General features: G+C 36.0%; 1 non-coding gene across 1 annotated transcript; it reads left to right on the plus strand.

Annotated features, from left to right (window-relative positions):
• The first annotated feature begins 11,033 nt into the window (after positions 1 to 11,033).
• LOC143645420 (U2 spliceosomal RNA) lies at positions 11,034 to 11,224 on the plus strand. Its single transcript, XR_013157129.1, has one exon. It is a non-coding gene; the product is annotated as a U2 spliceosomal RNA (small nuclear RNA).
• The last annotated feature ends 13,609 nt before the right edge of the window (positions 11,225 to 24,833 follow it).

A 24,833-nucleotide genomic window follows, 5' to 3' on the forward strand; every position in this document is an offset into this window, starting at 1 on the left:
AGATGTGTATCACTTTATTTTTGCCCCAAGTGTTTTACTTTGCTAAGCTGCTCAAGCAGATGCCATGAAATATGCTGGCTTTAACCATGAGAATTTATTAGCTTATAAGCTTACAGTCTCAAAGCCATGAAAATGTCCATATCTAGGCATCATCAAGACAATGCTTTCTTCCTGAAGACCAGCTGACTGCAATCCTGGACTCTTCTCTCAGATGGCACCACACATGGTGGCATCTGTTGGTCTCTCCCGTCTCTTCTGGGCTTTCTTGCTTCACTGGCTTTTTTTTTTTTTTCTTCTCTCTGTATTCATTCATTTATAAAGGACTCAAATAAGAAGTTTAAGACCCACCCTGGACCATGCCTTAACCTGAAAAAGATCCTATTTCAATGGGTCTATACCCACAGAAATGGATTAGCTTTAAGAACATGTTTTTCTGGGGTACATACAGTTCCAAATCACCACAACAGGAGTGGTTTTTCCATGTATGTGTGCAGCCACGAAGCATGCCAACTCTGTCATGCATAAATTGGGATCTGGAACTTGCATACCTCTGCAAAGCTTTACGGTACAGGGAAGTCATATATTCATTGTTCATTCATTCACAATTCATTCATTCATCCTTCCATCCAGCCAATTCATCCAACAACTATTTATTGAGTCTCTACTATGTTCCAGGTAAAATTCTAGGTGCTTGGGATATATTAGTGCACAAAACTGGTCCTCACAGTGGTAACTATAAATGTGATATGTAAACTGTGGGAAAAAAGAGCAATGTAAGGGTATTCAGGAATGCTGGTGGAAACAGGGGTGCAGACTGCAATTTTAAGCAGGATGGGTAAAGAAGGCCTAGTTGAAAGATGACTTTTGAGTCAAGACTTCAGGCTCATGAAGGAGTTACACATGTAAACTGTTGCAAAAAGGTATTCCAGGCAGATGGAAGAGCCATTGCAAAGGCACTTTTCCAGTTGTGGTAGGTAGAGGTGTTGGTCATGCAGGTGTTCATTACACAGGATCTTTTCTCATTTGTCTAAAATGCAATAGCCATTTTCTTTTTTAAAGAACAGGGTGGCATTTGCAAAGACAGTCTTTAGCAGAAGATTCGGAAGTGAGTCTAGTCTCTGTCGTTTCCTGGAGGTGTGCCTTTAGCAAACCACATCCAAAAGATGTCCACATCCTAACCCCCAAAACCTGTGAGTGAATGTGTTGTCTAACATGGAAAAGGGACTTTGCCGATATGACTAAAGTAAAGATCTTCAGATGGAAGATTATCCTGGATTATCTGGATGGGTCCAATGTAATGACAAGGTTCCTTATAAACGGAAGTGGAAGGCAGGCAGGAAGGTCAGAGTTAGAGAAGGAGATGTATGACGGAAGCAAAGTTTGAAGGGGTGCAGTTGCTGGATTTCAAGATGGAGGGGGCCATGAGTCAAAGAATGTGGACAGTGCCTAAAAGCTGGAAAAGGCAAGGAATCTAGTTGGCCACTAGAGCCTCTGGAAGGAATGCAGCCATGACAACACCTTGATTTTAACCTAGTGAAACTCACTGGGGACTTCAGGCCTCCAGAATCGAAAGATAATAAATTTGTGTTAGGTTAAGTCACTACATTTTTGGTAATTTCTTACAGTCCCAATGTGAAGGTAATACATCGGCTCAAGAAATAGGACATATATTCACTTATTCAGATAATCTTAATTAATACTTATTTTGGGCATCTAATACTTTTCAGGCACTGAACTAAAAGTGATTCGGGACTTAAACATGTAGCTCAACTTTAGAAAGTTTATGCTCTGAAGGCAAAAAACAAATATTTAGTTCTTGAAAATATGGCAAAAACTATGATAAAGCTAAGCACAAACTACTGTGAGATAACGAGGAGCAGCATTTCATCAGACTGAGAAGGAAATGATAGTAAAATTTTTGGGAGGAAGTGATATTTTAACTAAGATCTAGAAGATTAATAGAAATTAATCTGACAAAGATTCTAGACTTAAGAAATGTTGAGTTCATACAACCAAAAGAGAACATGACACATCTAAGGGACTATGAATAATATGCCACCACACTGGGAAGTAACATGAGATGCCTAAGAAGCCAAGAGACAACAAATTAGTAAAGCATAAATCTTAAATGAACAGATATGTTAATATTGATTTATATTATTTGTTTTATTGAGGTATGTTTAACTATAGTGAAATTCAAAGAACAGATTTGACAGCTGAATCCACTTGTGTAACCCCCACCCCAACGAGATACCGTCAATTCTGTTATAATGCACCATATGGATTCCTAAAAATCACCATGCCATGCAAAATCATGCAATAAAAATCACATCATGAGGCTTATGGGAAAAATAGGGCTGGGGCAAAACACTCAAACAATTTGTCAGTGACACATAAAAAGAGATAGGGGGCTAATAAAAATGATAGTACAGTTTTACACATCAGATGGTTAATAAATTCACAAATGCTATAATAAACATGGCATTTTACCTTGAGAAAGACCTGAAGTTGGCTTGTGGAAGTGGGTATTTGAAGTGTTATAGCTTGTGGGTTATTGTGATGTGGAGAAAGGAGGGCTACCTGAGATGGGAGACAAAATGTAATGCCAGATATGGATGAATTTATAATACGCGATGTGAACTGAGGCAGCTGGAAGACATTTGAGGTATATGCATGCGTGAGGCTTATGTATTCCATGCAGCTCGGTTCAGCTGGATGCAATTTTCTGCATTCACCTAGAGTTTCTTGTAGGTGAAATCACACATAAGCAAATATGAAATTTGCATCATGCTCCAACTGTTCCCTAATATGTCAATTCTGTTGGAGCAAATTCACATTTTCAAAACAATTGCTATACAAAACTGACTGTATATAACATTTCCTTCACTCCAAAAAGATCCCTGATGCTTCGTCCTAATCAGTCACTAACTCCAACTCTCAGAGGCAAGCACTGCTCTGATTTCTATCACTATAGATCAGCTTTGCTTCTTCTAGAACCTCATATACATGGAAACATGCAATATGCACTATTTGGGATCTGACTTCTCTTACCCAAATGCTTTTGAGGTTCACTCATCTTGTTGCTCTCATCAGTAATTTCTTGTTTTTATGGCTGAGTAGTATTCCATTATATGGATATACAATAATATATTTATCCATTTTCTTATTAATGTTCATTGTGTTATTTACAGTTTCTGACTATCATGTATAAATCTGCTATGAGCATTTTTGTGCAAGTCTGTTTTCTTATTATTGAGTTGAAGTGGTTGTTTGTATATTCTGAAAACAAGTTCTTCGTCAAATATATATATGTATATATAGTGAACATTTTCTTCCAGTCTATGGCTTGCTTTTTTATTTTAAAGTGTTGTTTGATGTACAGAATTTAAAATTTTTGATGAATTCCAATTTAACAATGTTTTCTTTATCCTTAGTACTTTCTGTGTTGGGTCTAAGATATTTGTTTATGCCCAAATCATGAATACATTCTTCTACGTTTTCTTCTAGAAGCTTTAGAGTCATAGAGTTGTAGCTTTTAGTTTAAGTCTATAACCAATCTCAAATTAATTTTTGTATGGTAGGCAGTAAGGATTTCAGTTCCTCTTTCTCTTCCCACTGCATATAGTCAGTTGTCTATAGTCAGGTACTATATAGTCAGTATAGTCAGGTACTATTTATTGAAAATAATTTCTTTTCCCATTAAATGGCTTTGGTATCTTATTCAAAAACCAACAGATCATATAAATATGGGACTATTTCCTACTCTCAATTATGTTCTATTAATTGATTTGTTAATATTTATAATACCACATTTGCTTAATTTTTGTAGCTTGGTAAAAGGTTTTGAAATAAAGTACCATTAAGTCCTTCAACTATACTTTTGTGACAGCTTTAATAATTTGTGTTTTTCAAGAGAGTTGTTCTTTTCATGTAAATTGTCAAATTTATCATCATAAAATTGTTGCTAATATTCCCTTACCAAATTTATAACTTTGAATGATTTGTAGTAATATCTCCTCATTTTTTCTAATATTGATCATTTGTATTTTCTCTTTTTTTCTTGATTAGTACAGCTAGGATATTGTAATTTTACTTGTCTTTTCAAAGAACCAATTCATGTTTTCATTGTTTTTCCCTTATCCTTTTGTTTATATTCTGTTTAATGGATTTTTGCTTTTATCTTTCTTATTTCCTTTCTAATCCTTACTTTGAGTTCATTTATTCTGATTGTTCTAGCTTCTTAAGGTGGAATCTTAGATCACAGCTTTTAGACCAATCTTCTTTTCTAATAAAATTTCTTTCTTATCAGTGCTTTAACTTCATCCTAAAAATTTCTATATTCTCTATTTCCATTTTCATTTAGTTCAAAATATTTCTAATGTCCTTAAAATTTTTGTATTTGACCCATGGGTTGATTAGAAATATTACTAATTTCAAAATATTAGTTACTAATTTCCAAATGTCTTTTTGTTATTGATTTCTCATCTAATCCTATTGTGGTCAGAGAACCTACTCTGAATGATTTAAATACGTCAGAATTTGAAATTCTGAAACTTTTGTTATGGCTTAGCCTGGGGCATATTTTGGTGACTGTTTCAGGGTCACTCAAAAAGAATCTGGATTCTCTAGCTGTGAGGAGGAATATTTTAAAATATCAATAACATTGATCAATAGCATGATATAAATCTTTTAGATGTTTATCAATTTCTGTCCACTTATTTTATCAATTATATGATAGAGGTGTTGAAATCTCCAACTATAATTGTGAATTTGTCTTTTCCTCTCTCATGTTCCATCTGTTTTTGCTTCATGTAATTTGATTCACTGTTTTTAGATGAAAACCTTTTTTATTATTTTTATTTTTTGCATGTGTATTTTATGACTTGTATGTCTTCTTTAAGATTTAACTCTTCTATCATTATAAAATGTCTATTTCTGATAAAACCTGTTTAATATTAATATAGCCACTTCATCATTCTTATGATTAATATTTTCATTATAATATAAATAATATCTGTTTGGTTTAAAGCTATGAGTCTTCATATTATATATTAGAGTCTCTTATAAACACCACATCTTTTTTAAAAAATATTTTTATTGATAAAACAATATACAAACATACAAACTTTCTTTACATACAAACATTCCATATATAGTATAGAATCAATGGCTCACAATATCATCACATAGCTGTGAATCATTTTTTTGGACATTTGTATCACTGCAGAAAAAGAAATAAAAAAGAAAAAGAAAAAACTCGAACATACCATACCCCTCACCCCTTCCTCTCATTATTAGTATTATTAGTAAATACTAGTATACTAGTATTTCCATCTGCCCAATTTATTTTAACCTTTATTCCCCTATTATTTGTTTATCTTTTATCCATATTTTTTACTCATCTGTCCATACCATAGATAAAAGGAACATCAGACACAAGCTTTTCACAATCGCACAGTTACATTGTAAAAGCTATATCATTATCTTCAAGAAACAAGACTACTGGAACACAGCTCTACAATTACAGGTACTTCCCTCCAGCCACTCCAATATACCGTGAACTAAAAAGGAGATATCTATATAATGCATAAGAATAGCCCCCAGGATTACCTCTCAACTCTGTTTGAAATCTCTTAGCCACTGACACTTTATTTTGTCTCATTTCTCTCTTTCCCCTTTTGGTCAAGAAGATTTTTCTCAATCCCTTCGTGCCAGGTCCCATCTCATCCTGGGCTTTCTGTCCCACATTGCCAGGGAAGTTTATACCCCTGGGAGTCATGTCCCACATAGAGGAGGAGGGCAGTGAGTTCATTTGCTGTGTCAGCCTAGAGAGAGAGAGGCCGCATCTGAGCAACAAAAGAGGTTCTCTGGGGGTGACCCTCAGGTTTAATTTTAAGTAGGTTTAGCCTATCCTTTGTAAGAACAATTTTCACAGAGGTGACTCCCAAGATCAAGGGCGTGGCTTAATGATTTGGTTGTCCTCGCTGGTTGCTAGAATATCAGAAATCCTCCAGATGGAGAAGTTGAATATTGCCCCCTTTCTCCCTATTCCCCTAAAAGGACTTTGCAAATATTTCTTTATTTGTTGTCCAAACCTTTCTGAGATTTATCAGAGCATCACACTAATCAATCAAACCAACAAAATCTCATACCCTATTCAAGAGTCCATGTACTTGTGGTGAGCATCACATCTTGGGTCAAGTTTTTAACCAATCTGACTATCTCACATTTTCAAAGGAGTATTTAGTCCATTTACATTTAATGTATTTATTAAAATTGCTGCATTTATGTCTACCATCTTGCTATTCATTTTCTATTTTTCCCAGCATTTTTTGCTTTCATTCTCCTCCTTTTCTGCCTATTTCTGAGGAGTTGAGTATTTTTTAACATTCCATTTCATCTCTTCTTTTGATTTATTATTTATGCCACCTTGTTTTATATTTTTAATGGTTGCTCTAAGATTTATCATATGGATACTTAATTTATAATAGTATGCTTTAATTAATCTGTATGATACAAGGAACTCGAAACAGCCTCCCCTCCTATTTTTTTCTCTTATTACCATACATTTAACTTCTACACGTTACAAATGTCACAATTTATTGTCATTATTTTTTTATTTGAACAATTATCTTTTAAAGAAATTAAATAACAAAAACACATTTTATATTTACCCACATATTTTCTATTCTACATTCCTCTATATAGATCTGAGGTTCCATCTGAAATCACTTTCCTTCAGCCTGAAATACTTCCATTAACATTTATTGTACTGCAGTTCTGCCAGGTTCAAAGTATCGGTTTTTTAAAAGGAAAAAAATGGCATAGTATTATTTTGTTTTAATTGTTTGAATGATATTTCCCACTGACTACAGACATATATGTTGATAGCTTTTGTTTTTGTACTTAAAAATTGTCATTCTCTTGTTTTCTGGCATATATGTATATTTATATTTTAATGAGAAGTCACTACTTTTTCTCTTCATTATTGTTCCGTTGTTTGCAATAGGTCTATTTTTTTCTGGCTTCTTTTAAGGTTTTTCTCACTATTTCTGGTTTTCAGCTACTTGATAGTGGTTTCCTATATATTTATATGGGAGTGGTTTCCTATATATTTATATTCCTTGGGGTTTACTAAGCTTCTTGGATCTCTGGGTTTAGAATTTCTTAAATCAAATTTTAAAGTGTTCAACAATCATCTTTCCTAATGTTGTTTTAGCTCCCCTCTCTTCTCCTCTCCCTCTGGTGCAGCAATTCCATGCATGTAACTGGATATTGTCACAGGTAATTGGGTTTCTGTTTTTTAGCCTTCCTTCTCTGTGTGTTTCAGTTTGTGTAATTTCTGTTTTCCTGTATTCAAATTCACTCATGTATTCTTTTTAGCCCATGTAGTGAACTTTTTAGATCTTTTTTTTGGAGGGGGGTGCAAAGATAAGTTCTAAGATTTCTCTTTGCTTTTTTTTTAATGCAATTTTCATTCTTTATTTTCTTTCTCCATTAGTTCCTTCTTTTTATCCATGTTTTCCTTTAAATCACTGAACACATTTAGAATAATTATTTATAGTTCTTGACTATTAATTCCACTATCTTTGTCCTTTCTGAGTCACTTTCTATTGATTGATTTCTCTCCCTGATATGGGTCCTGTTTTTCCAATTTCTTTATCTGTGTCATAATTTCTGATTTGATGTTTCAAATCACATGTTATTGGGTATATGGCTTTTTCTGTCTTCCTTCATGGAGGGTTGCATTTTACTCTGGGAGGCCAGTAATTTGCCAGCATAGCAACTTCATTGTTTTTGAGTCTTATTTTTAAGCTTTCTTAGGGGAGGGATGGGGTATCCTTTCCCAGCAATGAATTTGCACAGCTTTTCTTGGTTCTCTAATATGTCCCGTAAGAGCTTAACGATGTCTCTCCACTATGGCTGGTTGGAACTTTAATGTCTCTCAGCCCTGTACAGGCTCTAGTACTTGTACATAGCCACTCGTGGTTTTTCTTTCCTCAATTTTGCCTGGTAGTGAGTCTATTGTTTTTCGCTCTGCACATTAGGAAGATCTTGTTCAGTCAAACAGTCAAAGGCTCACAATACAGATTTCTGATGCAATTACTCTGTACAGGTCTTTTTTATCTGGTCCCCTGCCTCACAAATTTTGTCCAACACAGAAGCCCCAAACTCTGTTCTCTTTCTCTACAGCCAGGCAAGACTGTTATGCTCTATTTGGGTCACCCCTCCATGTACTACTGACCAGAAAGTGCTCCCAAGCAGAAAGCCAGGGAGATTACTTCATTTAATTTCTTTCTCAAAGTGATTGCTGTGCTGTATTGCCTGTTGTTCAACATCTGAAAATGGTTATTTCATATATTTTGTTCAGTTTTATAGATGTTTATGACAGGAAGTCTAGTCTGATAGCAGTTGCTCAGACATACTTGATACTTGATTATTTTAATGCCATACCATTTTGATAGTCAAAGTTCTTTGAAGAGGTATGAAATATTTTCTTTATAACATGAGAGACTTCCTTAGTAATTGTACTGTGGTAGATAGTTTTATAAACATAAACTAGTTTGCATGTAAGTTTTTGCATATATGGGTGTGCATAGAACATAATAAGAGTTAAGTAATCACAAGGGGTAAAAATCACTTAGTTTTACGCAAGCAAGCTCCTTATCAATTTTCTTTCTCATATCAATTTTTGGTTAGCTTGGACCATACCTACATCTGTGAGAATTATAGCTATAAGATCCAGAATGAAAGTAATTTTCTCTGTACAGGAAACTGTATCTCTTTTCAGAGTGTTATTCGCCTAAGGTAGAGAATAATGGTGGTTGGGAAAATAATAATATTTGGTGGCAGGGCTAATAGAGTCCATTATAACCTAATAGACCAAACAGACTTTACATGAACTGCAAAGTAAAGTAGCTTTATTCTTTGTATTCATGTGGTTGACTTAGAAAGCACATTGTTCACAGCATTTATGAGTCACTGGATGGAGTGGCCAGGTTAAAGCAATAAAAATGGTTCTGTCTGATTCAAATGGAGGACTGTTGTGGAGACCATAAATAGCCATGTGCATTAGCACGTACGCAGCTAGAACCAAAAATGCCCATTATTTTGAAGTTTTTATTATCTGTTTGGAACCTGATTTCTATGATATAAGCACGTATAGCAGTTTATCTTAAGAGTTCTCCGAGTAAGGATTGTGCTTAGTTTTTTTGTTTTTGTTTTCGTTTTTTGTGCTTATGTTTTATAAAGTTTGAGTCCCTAGTAATTCTCTGTAGACATGGCCAAAACCAAGGCTGCATATAAATAGACTTCTTTGATGATATAAATATAAATATTTATTGGGTGGCTTTAATTTAGTCAGGCATTCAACAAACACATTTGGCTACTGGGTACTATGTTAGGTGCTGGAAAAACCATAGTGACCTGGAACATGATAGAATACATTTTTGAGAAAATCCATGTCTGTATCAAGATGTGAAAATGAATGATCAAATTCATTATCAGCACAATGGGCAAATTAAGAATTTGAGAATCCATTCTCCAACCTCCCATTCCAGGAACATGAAGGCTGTCATTTGTCCTAGTGAAAAAAAAAATCACCTGGCCAAAAGAGAACTTTTTTTCCCACTAAAAATGGAGCTGGATTGGTAGTAGTAATTGCTGCATTTTATACTTCTAACCTCAAAATCAGTCTTAGCTCTGAGTAGAAACTGTGATATAGCCCCCTCCCCCCCCCAAAAAATAATGTTTTTGAAGGCATAATGTCCTTGGTCAAAATAATGAATGAAGGAGTTTGTTACTCAAGAATCTTTTTTCTTAAAGCTACTTGGAATCAATCTAAATCTCTACATAGCTTTTAAGTGTTATTGTTTGGTAAGAACTAAGTTAATTTTGTGTTGTAGCTGGCAATAATTCACATAAAATACACGTGAACATCTCTGGGTGATAGACCATAGGATGGTGTAGATTTATCATCGGAGGCATCTGTTAATTGATTAATGTCTGTAAGGCATTTTCAAGATTAAAAAAAAAGATAATCCATTTGTATCAGCATTGGAGTCTCTTCATAGAGACTGGAAGCATAACACAATGAATGAATCATAGTCATAGAGCTTATTGCAGCTGACACTTGAAACTTGTAAAAGAACCAAATGCCGATTATTTTCTATGATTCTCATCTAAAATGCAAAAAATCCAAGTTGTACTCTGGGGTTAATTGGATTTCTCAGTAGCAAATGTCTTCCTCCACCTGACATTGCAAGAATGTCAGGCTGCTTATATCCGTACTGGATGGTGCTTTCAACAGATGGCATTATCTAGAAAAAAAAATACAGATGTGTCTTTGATATTTATGCTTACTTATGGGAGATTGCACCCAGGTCTTTAAAATATAAAACTCTAGAAGGTATTACAATAGTCTCTCCTTCCTCCTGAAGTGTCATTGAACTCTGTAATTAATGATGGATGAATACATGCACAGACAATTATAAATATATCAACTTATAAATTCTTTTAAATATTGGTTCCCTCCTTGAAGCCCCAAATGTCCAAGCTAGGTCATATCAATGTGAAAGAATACGAATAATCAAAAAATGAAATTTTTAGTAGTCAGTTTCGTTTATGTGATTTCGTTTGTCTGATTTTTTTTTCATGGACATGACCAATTGTTTTGACATCGTATAGACATTTTGAAGAAATCTGTTTGCTTATAATTATTAAATGATTAACTTTGTATGTAACATATGCTGATTTTATATTTTTAAAAAAGCCTGGATTCTTAAAAGACAACTTGTTAAGTTATTCATCCAGCTCCAACATTGGAATCAGCTAAGGCAGAATAATCAGTGCAGGTCCTTAGTCTTAAAGAGACAACTAAGAGGAGAATTATTTCAATTTAGCATAAAGAAGAGAGTTTCTCAGGGATCTGCTCCATTGAGAATCCCAGCAGGTGAGGCCTATCTTGAAAATAAAAAAATAAAGACCAAAGGAAGAATTTTTTTAAAAGTATATTTTGTTAAGAATAACTGATGATCGCTTCTCGGCTTTTTGACTAAGATCAAGTGTAGTATCTGTTCTTATCAGTTTAATATCTGATACGTCCTCTATCAGAGGACAATATATGAAATGGATTTCTGGAGTTAGGAGATGGGATAGGAGCTTGCTCCGTCCACTCCATGCATCGACCTGGTATTGCAGTACTTCCAGGAACAGTGCACCTCCCTCTCGGGGGAACAATAAATGTATAAAATCAAAAAAAAAAAAAAAAAAGAACAACAGATGAAAATAAAGCTGATTCTTCTGAAATCAAAGGAAGAAGCAGACTAGGGAGTACACTAACATGGGGTTATTAATCAGATTTCATTTAAAAACCCACCAGAGAACAAGCATTGTGAGTGAGAATTTCACAGTAAGGTTATCCACAAAGTACTTTATGTACTTACCATGTGCTTTCTTTCCTTTCTTCTATATTTTACTGTTTGAAAAAACACACTTTTGGTAATATGCTTTACTTTAAAAATAAATATTAAAAAAACCAAAAACACAGACATTTATTCTAACCTAATTAGCATCCTCAATTAACTGTGAGCACAGGAAAGTGTATTCTATGTTCCTTTTGCTTTAATCCTTAATATGCAATGGATAGGGTCGAGATAAACCCTTGCTTATTATTTATCATTATGATGCAGACAGTGTCTTTAAACAACAGTTTTCAATCAATTTTCATCTTTTTATCTTTTAAAGTTTTTCAGTAGTGTTACAATATGTAAAAACCATCATCAGCATTTGTATATCCCTAGTGTCTGATATTGGGTGACAAAACATAGTTTGCCTGGGCCTTAGGGGTAATTTGGAATGAGAGAGAAAAAACGAAAGAGGGCACAAACATGTAAAATCAGAAATGAAAGAAAGGACAATACTACCAGCCCATAGAAATAAAAGAATAAATACCATGAACAATTTCACACCAACAAATTAGATAACTTAGAAAAAAAATGGGCAAATTCCTAGAAACACAAACTACCTACACTGATTCAAAACGAAAAAGAGAAACTCAACAGACCAAAAACAAGTAAAGAGACTGAATTAAAAACTTTTTGATGAAGAAAATCCCAGAACCAGATGGCCAGATGGCTTCACTGGTGAATTTGACCAAATATTCTAAGAAGAATTAACATCAATTCTGCCCAAACTCTTTCAAAAAAAATTGATGAGGGAGGAACAACTAATTCATTCTGAGACCTTCATCACACTAAATACCAAAACCAGATAAAGAAATCACAGGAAAAGAAAATTACTGATCAATAACTGTACAAATATCCTCAACAGATATACTAGAAAACCACATCTAACAGCATAATAAAAAAATTATATGCAAAGAATGAAGTTCTGATAGACATGGTAACATAAGGATGAAACTTGAAGACATTGTGTTGAGTGAAATAAGCTAGACACAAAGATACAAGTATCTTATGGTCCCACCGATGAAATTATTAGAATAAGCAAATTAATAGAGCCAGAAACTAGAATACAGGTCACCAGAAACCAGGGGTGGATAGGGAATGGCGAGCCAGTGCTTAATTGGTGTGGAATTTTAGTTTGGGGTGACGGAAATATTTTAGTAATGGGTAGTAGCGATGGTAGCACCATATGTGAATGTGATTGAATTGTATACCTGGATATTGTTAAAAGTGGACATTTTCAGTTGTATATATGTTACGAGAATTTTTTTTTTAATGTAAGACAGTACAACCCAAACAGTGAACTTTAATTTAAACTTTGGACTATAGTTAATGGTACAATTATAATAATATTATCTCATCAATTGTAGCAGATGTATCACACAAATGCAAAGTTAATAAGAGGGGTGAATATGGCAACTCTCTATTTTCTGCTTCCTTTTTCTGTAAACTCACAATTTCTCTAATAAAACAAATTGTAAAAAATAAAAGATGAGTAGAAGGAAAGTCTTCTCTTAAGCTCTTTTTAAGAACTTGAGGCCAATTCACCTTTGGATAGAAGAGTCATAGCAGAAGATTACGTTCACTTTGAACAAAGTATAAGACACGACTTAAAACATGCATTTTACTGTGTTTACTGTGCTTCACTTTTTTGAAGGGTGTAGAAGAGAGGACTTAACTTAGGTGTCTCCTGAAGGAAAGGGGAAAATATGAAGTGCTGTGGGAGAGAGAAGGGAAAGCCCAGAGAGGAGAATGGCAGGCGGGAGCTGAAGCAGCTGCTTGTTCAGGAATAGAGCAGACAATGGAAGCAGCCAATGTTCCTTCACTCTTCTAAGGTCCCCACAGTCTGAATTCGATGTCTTGCCTCCTCCTCTTAAGCCCTAGCTGATTTTGATGCTTGAGCTCCGTGCCTGAAGGTGTGATGTCTGGTATCATGCATCTCCATGTTAACCCCAGTTAAATACTTAATTGGATAGCAGGGTTGACCTGGAAAGGTCTGAAACTCAGTGTAGGGGACTTGGTTTCTCATCTGAGGCATACTAGGGAATTTGAACCAAAGTCTTATAGGTGGGGTCCTGCTCCCTGCTGTGGCTGTTAGCTAGACAAGAGCAAAGAAATTAAATTGGGAAAGTACAGAGATGCACTCTCTGTCCCCTCCAGTCCCTCAAGCCAACCTGCAGCTCAAATACGTAGATTTAGGGTGCCAATATTTTCCAAATGAACTACAAAAAAGACAATAGAAACCCCTAGGCCTTGCATTATATGTATTTCCTGGACTATGTAAACAGCACCATTTTTTCCCCTCTGTTCTGGGAACAGCTCTTGCTAGTCAGTTAAACAAGCTCGTGCTTTGAGTGTCCTTCAGGTTGCTTGTATGTAAAATGAAAAAAAAAATCCTTTTTGTAGCGTAAGTGCTTCTTTTGTAGCAGTTTCTATTCCCCGTGGAAAGGCCTAGCTAAGTGTGATGCCCCAGAACTCTGGATTTCACATCTCAGATCTTTTGGTTAACTCCACTTACAGAAGGGTCTCGTTTCCTCATCCCAACACATCTCCTTATTTGAGAATAAACCACTGCAGCAGGTCACGGAGGCCCCAAAGCATATTGGTGAAGAACTGCAGAGCAAGCAAAACCTGGTTTTGAACCTCAGCTCTGCCATTCACTGACTGTGGGTCTTTGGCCAAATTATCAAACCTGTCAAACCTTGATGTTCTCATCTGTAAAATGGAGATGCTACTGGCCTGGGGAGGCTGAGTGGATGGTGTCACAAATGCTACTGCGCTTAGGTTATTGAAAGTGTTCGTTAAACATTAACATTTATTAAAATTAAGGTTGTCTCCAGAATAGGAAAATGTAGGCAGGGAAGGTTTTTAGCAATGATACCAGACTCCACAGAAAAACTGTACTCTGTATCTGTGATCCGGACTCATTTTTATGGATGATCCTTAAACACATATGGAATCACCTACTGTGCTTTTCATCTATCGCCCCAGCTTCCCATTCTGTTTTATTCCTTAATTCTTTCCTCTTCTCTAAAAGAAGTCATTGAGTTTCCTTTTCTTTACCTCTTAAAAAATGTCATCAAAGGTTGTGATGAGGCACAGCAGTCTGGCATGAGAATTGGGCAACATAAAAATTCCAAATATAATCATCCGCGATGATGCTGGTAGTGAATTATTCATACAATCTGATGAGGAATGTAGAGCGTGTGTAGTCACATAACAACTCTTCTCAAATGACACAAAGCACAGCCCAAAACAGATCACGGTGATTCTGCCTCACCAGGTGGGAAGCCAAGGCCCAGGAATGCAAAAGGAGTGAACCAAAGCTGATAAGAAACATAGATGCAAATTTTAAATGTTTTGGAGGCTCTAAGACTATGTAGTAAATCTCTACCCACTACCTCTCAGTACTGCTGTTTCACGTAGGATGCGTTGTTTCGTTTTTAAGAGAAGCACATAAGTAAAAGGAAAGTATAGCCAAATGAGGACACGGTGGGGGGGGCCTCAAAGTCCACATGTTAAGAGGATGCAATCCCAGCTTCAGCCATGGCAAATAAGAACCAAAATGGGAACTAAAGCCAGTAGCAAACATATGTATTTTAACTTGGTATCCGAGGTTCTTCGTAACTTGTCCCTGTTTATTTTGCCAGTCTCAGCTTTCCCCATCCCCCAACTGGAAACTGAATCTCTATGTGACATTTGTAATAAACTCTCTCCAAACTCTCCAATATTTCATACCTGCCTGACTTTGCAAGTGCTGGGTTTTAAACATTTTTAATGTAATTTAAAATTTTATTGTTTTATTAGAGGAGCTGTAGGTTTACAGAAAAATCATGTATAAAATATGAAGTTCCCATGTACCACCCTATTATTAACATGTTGCATTAGTGTGGTATATTTGCTACAATTCATGAAAGAACATTTTTAGAATTGTACTATCAACTATAGTCCCTCATTTACAATAGGGTTCACTGCTTATGTTGTACAAATCTATAGGGTTTTTTTTTATTTTTTGTAATTTTTATTCTAGTAACATATATACAACCTAAAATTTCCCCTTTCGACCACATTCAAATATATAATTCTGTGCTTTTTCTTGCATTCACAATATTGGGCATCACCACTATTTATTACCAAAACTTTGCTTTCCTGCTCTCCGCTCCTCTTCTCTTCCTGTCTTACTCCTATTTATCCTTCAGCTTTTGGCTTGAGCATCAATGCCTCTGGGAGTACTTCCCACCCTCCTCTACCTCTCTTCAGTCTTAGATGCCCCTCCTCTGTGCTCTCAGAGCACCCTGTACAAAATCCTGTGGTCATATCTCACTGTCCTGCTCCCTTATCTCTTCCCCACCAGTAAGTAGACTCCTTGAGAGTGGAGACTACAGGTTTGTATCTTGAGTGTGTGGCACATGCTAGGTCTTCAATAAATGCTTCAATAAATGCTTCAATAAATAAAGGAACACTATTTCTAGAATACTGTTTCCAAAGAAAATAACTCCTTGCTTAGTTTCACTTTCTTTCATTAACAGACAAGTTGTTCCACAATTAGTAAACATAAGGTCTAGCAGACTTTCTATTTGAAACGAGTACAATTTTCTTAAATTAAAAAGAAAGCCAGACTGCTAGGCTTGAAAGGACATCCAGAGGTCATTTTATCCACGCCCACCAGCACCAATATGACTTTTCTGGAAATGTTGAAAGATTTAAGTGATGAAAAGCCACAAAAGGTAGCAATGGGCTCAAATGACATGTTCAGATAAGTTTAGTTTCTGAAGAATCAAGGACAAAACTTCCAACTTGTTACCCTTTCATGTTGAGACCTGCGAGTGCATAGAGAGTAATGTAATTCATCTGCTTATGATTCATTTACCCTTCATCCATCAAACTGCTCAGTTGCATGAATGTGCTTCACGCCCGTTTAAGCTTCCATTCCTTGACAAAGAAGTTTGCTTTTTGGGAGATAACTCATGTCCTAAAATTTGAGGACATAAAGGGAAATTCCGAACTAGTCAAGGCAGAGTCTTGAAAGTTGGCTTCAACATTTCCCCGGCCCAAATTAATAACCCAGGGGATGGCGGTGAGGTTAATAGTGCTGTAGATTAAATGGTCACTAACTAATTGACTGAATTTCCCAAGAAATCAATAACAAACAAGAGAAATTCTAAGTTTTTCCCAATTTACTGTATATTTATGATTGGCTTCAGTTTTATTGTGTAAAGCTAAAATGTGTAAACCTGATCAGAGACCTTTGGAAACAGAAACACTCAAATAGTGGTTGTTTTAAAAAATGGTAAGGATGGATTGATTCAAATCATTAATTGCATTATTACATTATTACCCGTGTAAAATTCCCCATGCTAAACCTTTAATGCCCTAAAATGACCATGGCCAAGGAAGGGCTGAGTGAGGTCTTTCTTGACGCTTCTCTGTGTAATATGAATTTGAGATCAACAATCTTAAAATCAAACTTACAATGGCAGAACCAACGAGTCACTGGTGTCAGATGACTACTATGACTGAAGAAAAATATATTGCAGAATCTAAGTTAAGGCCAATACATCAAAATGAATGTGATGTCCAGAACTGAGGTTTAAGACATGGGACTGACCAAGGCAGGAGCAGCAGAGGTCAGATGCGTGCCGAGAAGAGAAAGTCCTGCAATTCATAATCTTTGACTGAACCAAGGGAAAGTCAGTAGATTCAGATTAGTTCCAATTATAGGGTGGGACTCCAGAAATCCAATAACCCATCTAATTCTTGAATCACCCAACTCCTGCCTATGGTGCTCTGTCCTGTGCTTGAATGCTTCTGGAAGTACAAAGCTAATTACTTCAGCAGGTGACTCATTGTACAGAAATATGAGCTATTAGAAGATTCATTCTTATACTGAACCAACATCTGTTTCTATGTTCCTTCCACCCACTCATTCCTTTTAGCGGTATGTACAGGTTAACTTCATTTATTCTATATAACTCTTTGAGTTTTTTGGACATGGCTTTTATGATCTCCTCGATTGCTCTTTTTTCTAGATAAAATCTTCCTAGATCCTTCTACTTTTTCTCTTTTAATGCATCTTTAAATTCCTCCACTTTTTCTGTTTTCTTCTGATAATCCTTCTCTTGTCACTCTATCTTTTACAATGTGTTAGCTGGAATTGAATGCTTGGACCTCTTCATGCTTAGACCTTGGAAAGTCAAGGATGGGTTCATATTATCTTTAAAGTGAACAGTAAACAGATTTCCTTCTGTTTGGTGAGGTCTCTCCCCCCGTAGTCAACACATGATTTTTCTGTGTTTATCTCGTATAAGGGGTGTGTTTCTAGGCAATTTTTTTTACTGGAAAATTCTCTTCTAATTTCAAAATTTTATGAACTATTGAATGAAAGAACCTATCTCAGGCCACACTGAAATCATAACATCAAGTGCAGCTATACAATTCAAGGACAAATAGACCCCAAATTAAGGCTCTGTACACCATTCAAAACCAAAATGAAACCCCATTGTTTTATATGAGTGTGAGCAGAAGATGAAAGAATATTCAGGGTAGGATCAGTGAACAAGGAAAAAAAAAGCCTTATTGGTCTATTTTTCCATGGAGAAAGCCAGATTGGGTAGAATTAGGATTTGCCTGAGTCTTGGCTATCTACACACACACACAGAATTAATCAAGAAGAGAATGTACAACTGTATCAATATGTTGTTATTTTTATGGCTATTTATTGAGCTTCATTTTTCTATGGCACAGAGAACAGTCCATAGGCTCAATGGGAAAGGTTTGCATGACATCAGCTATAGCAGAAAACAGATGGTTGTCTGATCTTAATAACTGTGTTTAAACAGAGCTGAATTGCTATTAGTGATACCATCAACAATGATTTATTTGGGAAGCATGGTAAAGGGACTTTCGCCTCCATGGAATATTTTTTCTTTCAGTGTTTGTGGCTGTCTACACAACACTGAAAACATCTGGATATAATCCAAACCTTTTGGTCCATCATCTGCATGGCTGGCACATGCAATGCCAAACAACTGAATGTTACGAAAGAAAAATGCAACTGGTTAAATTGTGGAGAGCTGTATGATTGCCAGATCTGAGTGGTTATTCAAAGAGTTGATCGGTATAGACACCTCAGTGGGACAAAATAGAAATATAATTCAGGGCATCCCCATTGATTAACACCCCATTTGTTTCCTCCTTGCATGAAAGTCCAACTGATAGGGCATCCACCTCACTTCATTATCTGACTCCAACTTATCTTCCCTGCCTCATCTGCTGCTTTTCCTCCCTCAATGAGTTCTATCATCCAACCATACCAACTATGCACCATTTTAGTACTACTTGATGCTTTTCCATGTTTTCAAGCATGCCTTTGTCATGTGCATTCTACCTGACATGTTTTCCTTTCAGTTCCTCTGTCTGATAAACTTCTATTGACCCTACCCATCTTTCAAGGCCATGTTCAAATATTAACCCCTTCAGGGAAGACTTTACTCACTTCTCTGGGCTAAATTGGTTGCTTCCTCCCAGTTCTATAGTGACCTCCATGAGTGTGGTTATCACACTTTTCATTGTCATTATTTGTTAACACAGCTGTCTTTTGCTATTGGACTCTGAGTTTAATAAAAGGTAATTTAATCTTCGACTTTTTTGTACTGAGAAGAGTGGCTGACTCAATTGGTGTACTATAGATGAAATTTGAGTAAATTAATTTTAATTTAAAGTTTTTTTTTTCAGTGAGAGGATTTTAATCTTAATAATTTGGGTTCTTGTTCAACAATTCACTCCAGCTATGTAGATGATGGTTAAAAGAACAGATCTCTGTCCATTATTGATTGGATTACATAAATTTAAATATTGATACGTTAATCAACTTCAATTCATTGACTGTGTATTTTGCATTTCATAGTTTTATGCAACTTTATGGAAGACACATTTTTTTATGTAGTTGGATGATTTTCACAAAATATACTTCAGTATGTGCGTAGCTGTGATATGTGCCTTATGAGGATGTCTGAACTCTCTTTAGGAAATTTCCTAATCGCTCTAAAATGCATGATACTGAAAAAAGACAGCGGCTGTTAAATACCTAGGAACCGTCACAGAAGCTATATTCATAGCATGCAAAGCTATAAGAGGATTATAGAATGTCCTATTCACTATATTCAATTCTGGGCATTAAACAATTTTTGTCATGGCTTTTTTGTTTTATATTTTATTCTTTGGTAAGGAAAGGGAATTTCCAATGTTATTGTTTCATGAAGGTGCATATGTAAAAGCAACTTGGAAAATATAAACGTGTTGTATATATACCCTATATATTATATTGCATGTATATTTTTTCTATAGTGAGTGCATATATATATACACACACATTTATATATGAATAATATACATTTATATTCAGCGAAACAGGATCAAACAAAATCTGCAGAGAAAATTACTTTATCCCCCATGTTCACCCATAGTCCCTCAAGACATCCCCCAATTTTTCATTTCTTCACTGAAATAGTCAATAAAAAATGGACACTGTGGAATGAAGGTTAACACAGGAATACTTTTACCAGACTTAAGGGTGTGAGATAATGAAACTAGCTCCTGGGATAAGCATATTTATTGGGTCTGTTATGTATCAAATGTAACAAAAGTAAAGGGTATGAAGAACACCCTGTGTGGTTCTTTTCACACCCTTTGATCACACAATTCCCCTTTAATTCAGATGCAGTAGAGCTTAAGTGGCTTCATTGATGTGTTAAGTGTGGAATGATTTTTGTATAAAATAAAAAAGGCCCCATTATGCATCCAGAAAAGCCTGTGTGTGCTTGTTTATTGAGACAGGAAGTCAGTTTCCCACACAGAACAACAGTTCTGTGATGCTGGAGCATTGTGTCTGAAAGAAGAGTAAAGGAAACTTAATTTTCTACCTGGCAGAATTGGCTTCTGGAGGAAGAAGCAGACAATGCGATTGGACTGCAGCTGAATGAGAGGGCTTGATTGATTTTCAGAAAATGTTGCCATGCCAAGTATAGGGAGGGTATATGGAATACTTTTCTTAGGAAAAAACGTACGTTTCATAATAGACGCTGGTTTCTGTACCTTGCTTAAAGTGATGCATTCCCGGGGCACTGAAGTCACAGGTAGTGGGAAAGACAAATGCTTTTTGGAATTTTCTCTCCTAAATATTCCTTCCACATTTTAAGTTTAATTTTTAAAGTCAGCTGCCACTCCCTCTGATTTTGTTTCTTTCTTTCTTTTTTTGTTAAAGCTAGCATGGAGAATACTTCTGAGACTTTCCAAGAAGAAATTTAAAAATCCATCCATAGGCTAAATATTTAGGCATGGATATAGCCCCTATTTTCTAGGAGGAGATTTTAATCTTGTTGTAAATCCATGGAATAAACACTGCACTATGCTCACAGGATGAAAAGGAGTGAGATTAAATCCATGTTATTCTTATATTCTTATTTTCTCTCCACCATACTGCCTTAAACTAAGTGAAGTAGCTGAAGTCTAGGGGTCCTGTCCATAGCTCATGCAGTCCTCCCAAGGTGTTGTCATCGGCACCTTTCTCGTTATCCTCATTATGAACCAGTCAAAAGGCTCATGGTTCTTAGCTGAGAATTTCTCAAAGAGAATATATTATATAGCTGTTCTGCTCAACAGTCTTATAATCGGAAACAGACACCAGTGAAGTGAATCTAAATGGCAAGTGTGCACAGAGAGCAGAATGAGTTTAGGAAGCTCTTCCATTAGTAGTTTTTACTTTATTAATATTTCAGACGTAAGTGAATTTTCTCGGTGAAAAGCTTGTTAAAGAATAGTGATAGCAGTTCCACATCTAAGCAAACTCTCTTTAGGCTGTGGAAACCGTGTGGAGGAGGCAGGGCTGGAAGACACTTGGTTAGGGAAGTAAAAGGGAAGGATATTCCAGGAAGAGCCATAGCCTCTTAATTGATTATTTAACTCTTTGCTGTTTGGTCTTGCTCTTTGATTATAAAGGATATAACTTGGATCTTTTCCTGCTGATACAACCTCACTTTTTCTAAATCTGCTGCTAATATTTCTACTTCTTCTTGCCAGCAGGCATGGGAAAATTATTCCTTAAAATCAATGTCAACAATATCCTTTTATTTTTATTTTTTTTAATAATTTTTTATTAATTAAAAAGAAATTACAAGAAAGAAACACAAACATCCGTAATATATGCTCATTCCGTTCTACATATATAATCAGTAATTCACAGTATCATCACATAGTTGCATATTCATCATCATGATCATTTCTGAGAACATTTGCATCAATTCAGAAAAAGAAATAAAAAGACAACAGAAAAATAAAACAAAAACAGAAAAAGAAAAAAAATTTCTACATACCATATCCCTTATCCCTCCCTTTCATTGATCACTAGTATTTCAAACTGAATTTATTTTAACATTTTTTCCTCTATTATTTATTTATTTTTTTTTCCTGAATCTACTATGTGCTTTTATTTTTTTATCCAATTTTTTTTAATTTTTTTAATTAATCAAAAAAAAGAAAAGAAATTAACACAACATTTAGAAATCATTCCATTCTACACATGCACTCAGTAATTCTTAGTATCATCACATAGATGTATGATCATCATTTCTTAGTACATTTGCATCAATTTAGGAAAAGAACTAGCAAAACAGCAGAAAAAGATATAGAATGTTAATATAGAGAAGAGAATTAAAATAATAATACTAATAAAAAATATATATATATATAAAAAGGAAAAAGAAAAAAACAAAAACAAAAGATACAAACAAACAAACAAACAAACAAAAAACTATATTTCAGGTGCAGCTTCATTCAGTGTTCCAACATAGTTACATTACACTTAGGTATTATTGTGCTGTCCATTTTTGAGTTTTTGTATCTAGTCCTGTTGCACAGTCTGTATCCCTTCAGCTCCAATTACCCAGATCTTACCCTGTTTCTAACTCCTGCTGGACTCTGTTACCAATGACATATTCCTAGTTTATTCTCGAATGTCCATTCACATCAGTGGGACCATACAGTATTTGTTCTTTAGTTTTGGGCTAGACTCACTCAGCATAATGTTCTCTAGGTCCATCCATGTTATTACATGCTTCATAAGTTTAGTCTGTCTTAAAGCTGCATAATATTCCATCGTAGGTATACACCACAGTTTGTTTAGCCACTCGTCTGTTGATGGACATTTTGGCTGTTTCCATCTCTTTGCAATTGTAGATAATGCTGCTATAAACACTGGTGTGCAAATGTCCGTCTGTGTCTTTGCCCTTAAGTCCTTTGAGTAGATACCTAGCAGTGGTATTGCTGGGTCGTAATCCATTCTGCCAGTTTATGTCTTTTGATTGGGAAATTCAGTCCATTAACTTTTAGTGTTATTACTGTTTGGATAATATTTTCCTCTACCATTTTGGCTTTTGTATTATATATATCATATCTGATTTTCCTTCTTTCTACACTTTACTCCATACCGATCTCTTCTGTCTTTTTGTATCTGACTCTAGTGCTCCCTTTAGTATTTCTTGCAGAGTTGGTCTCTTGGTCACAAATTCTCTCAGTGACTTTTTGTCTATAAATGTTTTAATTTCTCCATTTTTGAAGGACAATTTTGCTGGATACAGAAGTCTTGGTTGGCAGTTTTTCTCTTTTAGTAATTTAAATATATCATCCCACTGTCTTCTAGCTTCCATGGTTTCTGCTGAGAAATCTACACATAGTCTTATTGGGTTTCCCTTGTATGTGATGGATTGTTTTTCTCTTGCTGCTTTCAAGATCCTCTCTTTCTCTTTGACCTCTGACATTCTAACTAGTAAGAGTCTTGGAGAATGCCTATTTGGGTCTATTCTCTTTGGGGTGCGCTGCACTTCTTGGATCTGTAAATTTAGGTCTTTCATAAAAGTTGGGAAATTTTCAGTGATAATTTCTTCTATTAGTTTTTCTCCTCCTTTTCCCTTCTCTTCTCCTTCTGGGACACCCACAACACGTATATCTGTGCGCTTCATATTGTCATTCAGTTCCCTGATCCCCTGCTCAAGTTTTTCCATTCTTTTCCCTATAGTTTCTGTTTCTTTTTGGAATTCAGATGTTCCATCCTCCAGTTCACTAATTGTAGCTTCTGTCTCTTTAGATCTACCATTGTAGGTATCCATTGTTTTTTCCATTTTTTCTTCTTTGTCCTTCACTCCCATAAGTTCTGTGATTTGTTTTTTCAGATTTTCTATTTCTTCTTTTTGTTCAGCCCATGTCTTCTTCATGCCCTCCCTCAATTTATTGATTTGGTTTTTGAAGAGTTTTTCCATTTCTGTTCGTATATTCAGCATTAGTTGTCTCAGCTCCTGTATCTCATTTGAACTATTGGTTTGTTCCTTTGACTGGGCCATATCTTTAATTTTCCGAGCGTCATCCATTATTTTCTGCTGGTGTCTGGGCATTTGATCAGATTTCCCTGGGTGTGGGACCCGGCTGGTTGAAAGGTTTTTCTGTGAAATCTCTGGGCTGCTTTTCTTTTCCTGCCCAGTAGGTGGCACTCGTGGCGCTCATCTGTCTGCGGGGCCCACCAGTAAAAGATGCTGTGGCTCCTTTAACTTGCCAATCCGAATCTCGCAGTCGGCCTGGGAAACCGCGTGTGGAGTGGGGGGGTCGCCGGCCGCCGCGGCTTGGGGGACTGCCGGTCCAAATTGCCCAGCTGGCCCGAGACACCAAGCATGGCAGGAGGGCCCCGCTATCCAACGTTCCCAGTCAGACCGGGGAGCCACGTGCGTGGAGGGGACCCCAGTCGCCAGCCGCCCCGGCCGGGAAAACGCGCGCCCCTCGGGTATCTCACCGCAGAGGATTCTCCCTGCCCATTCAGCTGTTCCAGAATGGGGTACACTGTCTTTTTGGTCTCTGTCGTGGCTCCAGGAGCTGTTTCGTATTGTTTCTGTTTCTTTAGTTGCTTTTCTGGAGGAGGAACTAAGACCCGCGCGTCTTACTAAGCCGCCATCTTCTCCGGAAGTCTCAACAATATCCTTTTGACCATTTTAAGTCTGTTTTAAAAAAGAATTTCTGAATCAAGGAATTCTAAGGGATAGGTGTTGGGGCAGGACAAGGAATATTCTACCAGAAGGTTTTGGTTTAAGAGTGGCAACCACTAGATTTTTTCCCTCTTCTCATTCAGAATGAATTCTTTCTTCCTGATCCCTTTTAATAGCCTACTCTACTTCATTACAGTTCACAGTGACTCTGTCATTGCCATTATCATAGATATTTAATGCTCCTTCTTCATGCACTGTTCATATTCCTCTTATACATTTCTTATCCAGCCTCTCGCCCACCCTCCATCTGCGTAATGCTTGCTGTGTCACTTTCACCAGTATCAGC

This window comes from Tamandua tetradactyla, chromosome 8 (assembly GCF_023851605.1).
Source record: "Tamandua tetradactyla isolate mTamTet1 chromosome 8, mTamTet1.pri, whole genome shotgun sequence".
Lineage (NCBI taxonomy): Eukaryota > Metazoa > Chordata > Mammalia > Pilosa > Myrmecophagidae > Tamandua > Tamandua tetradactyla.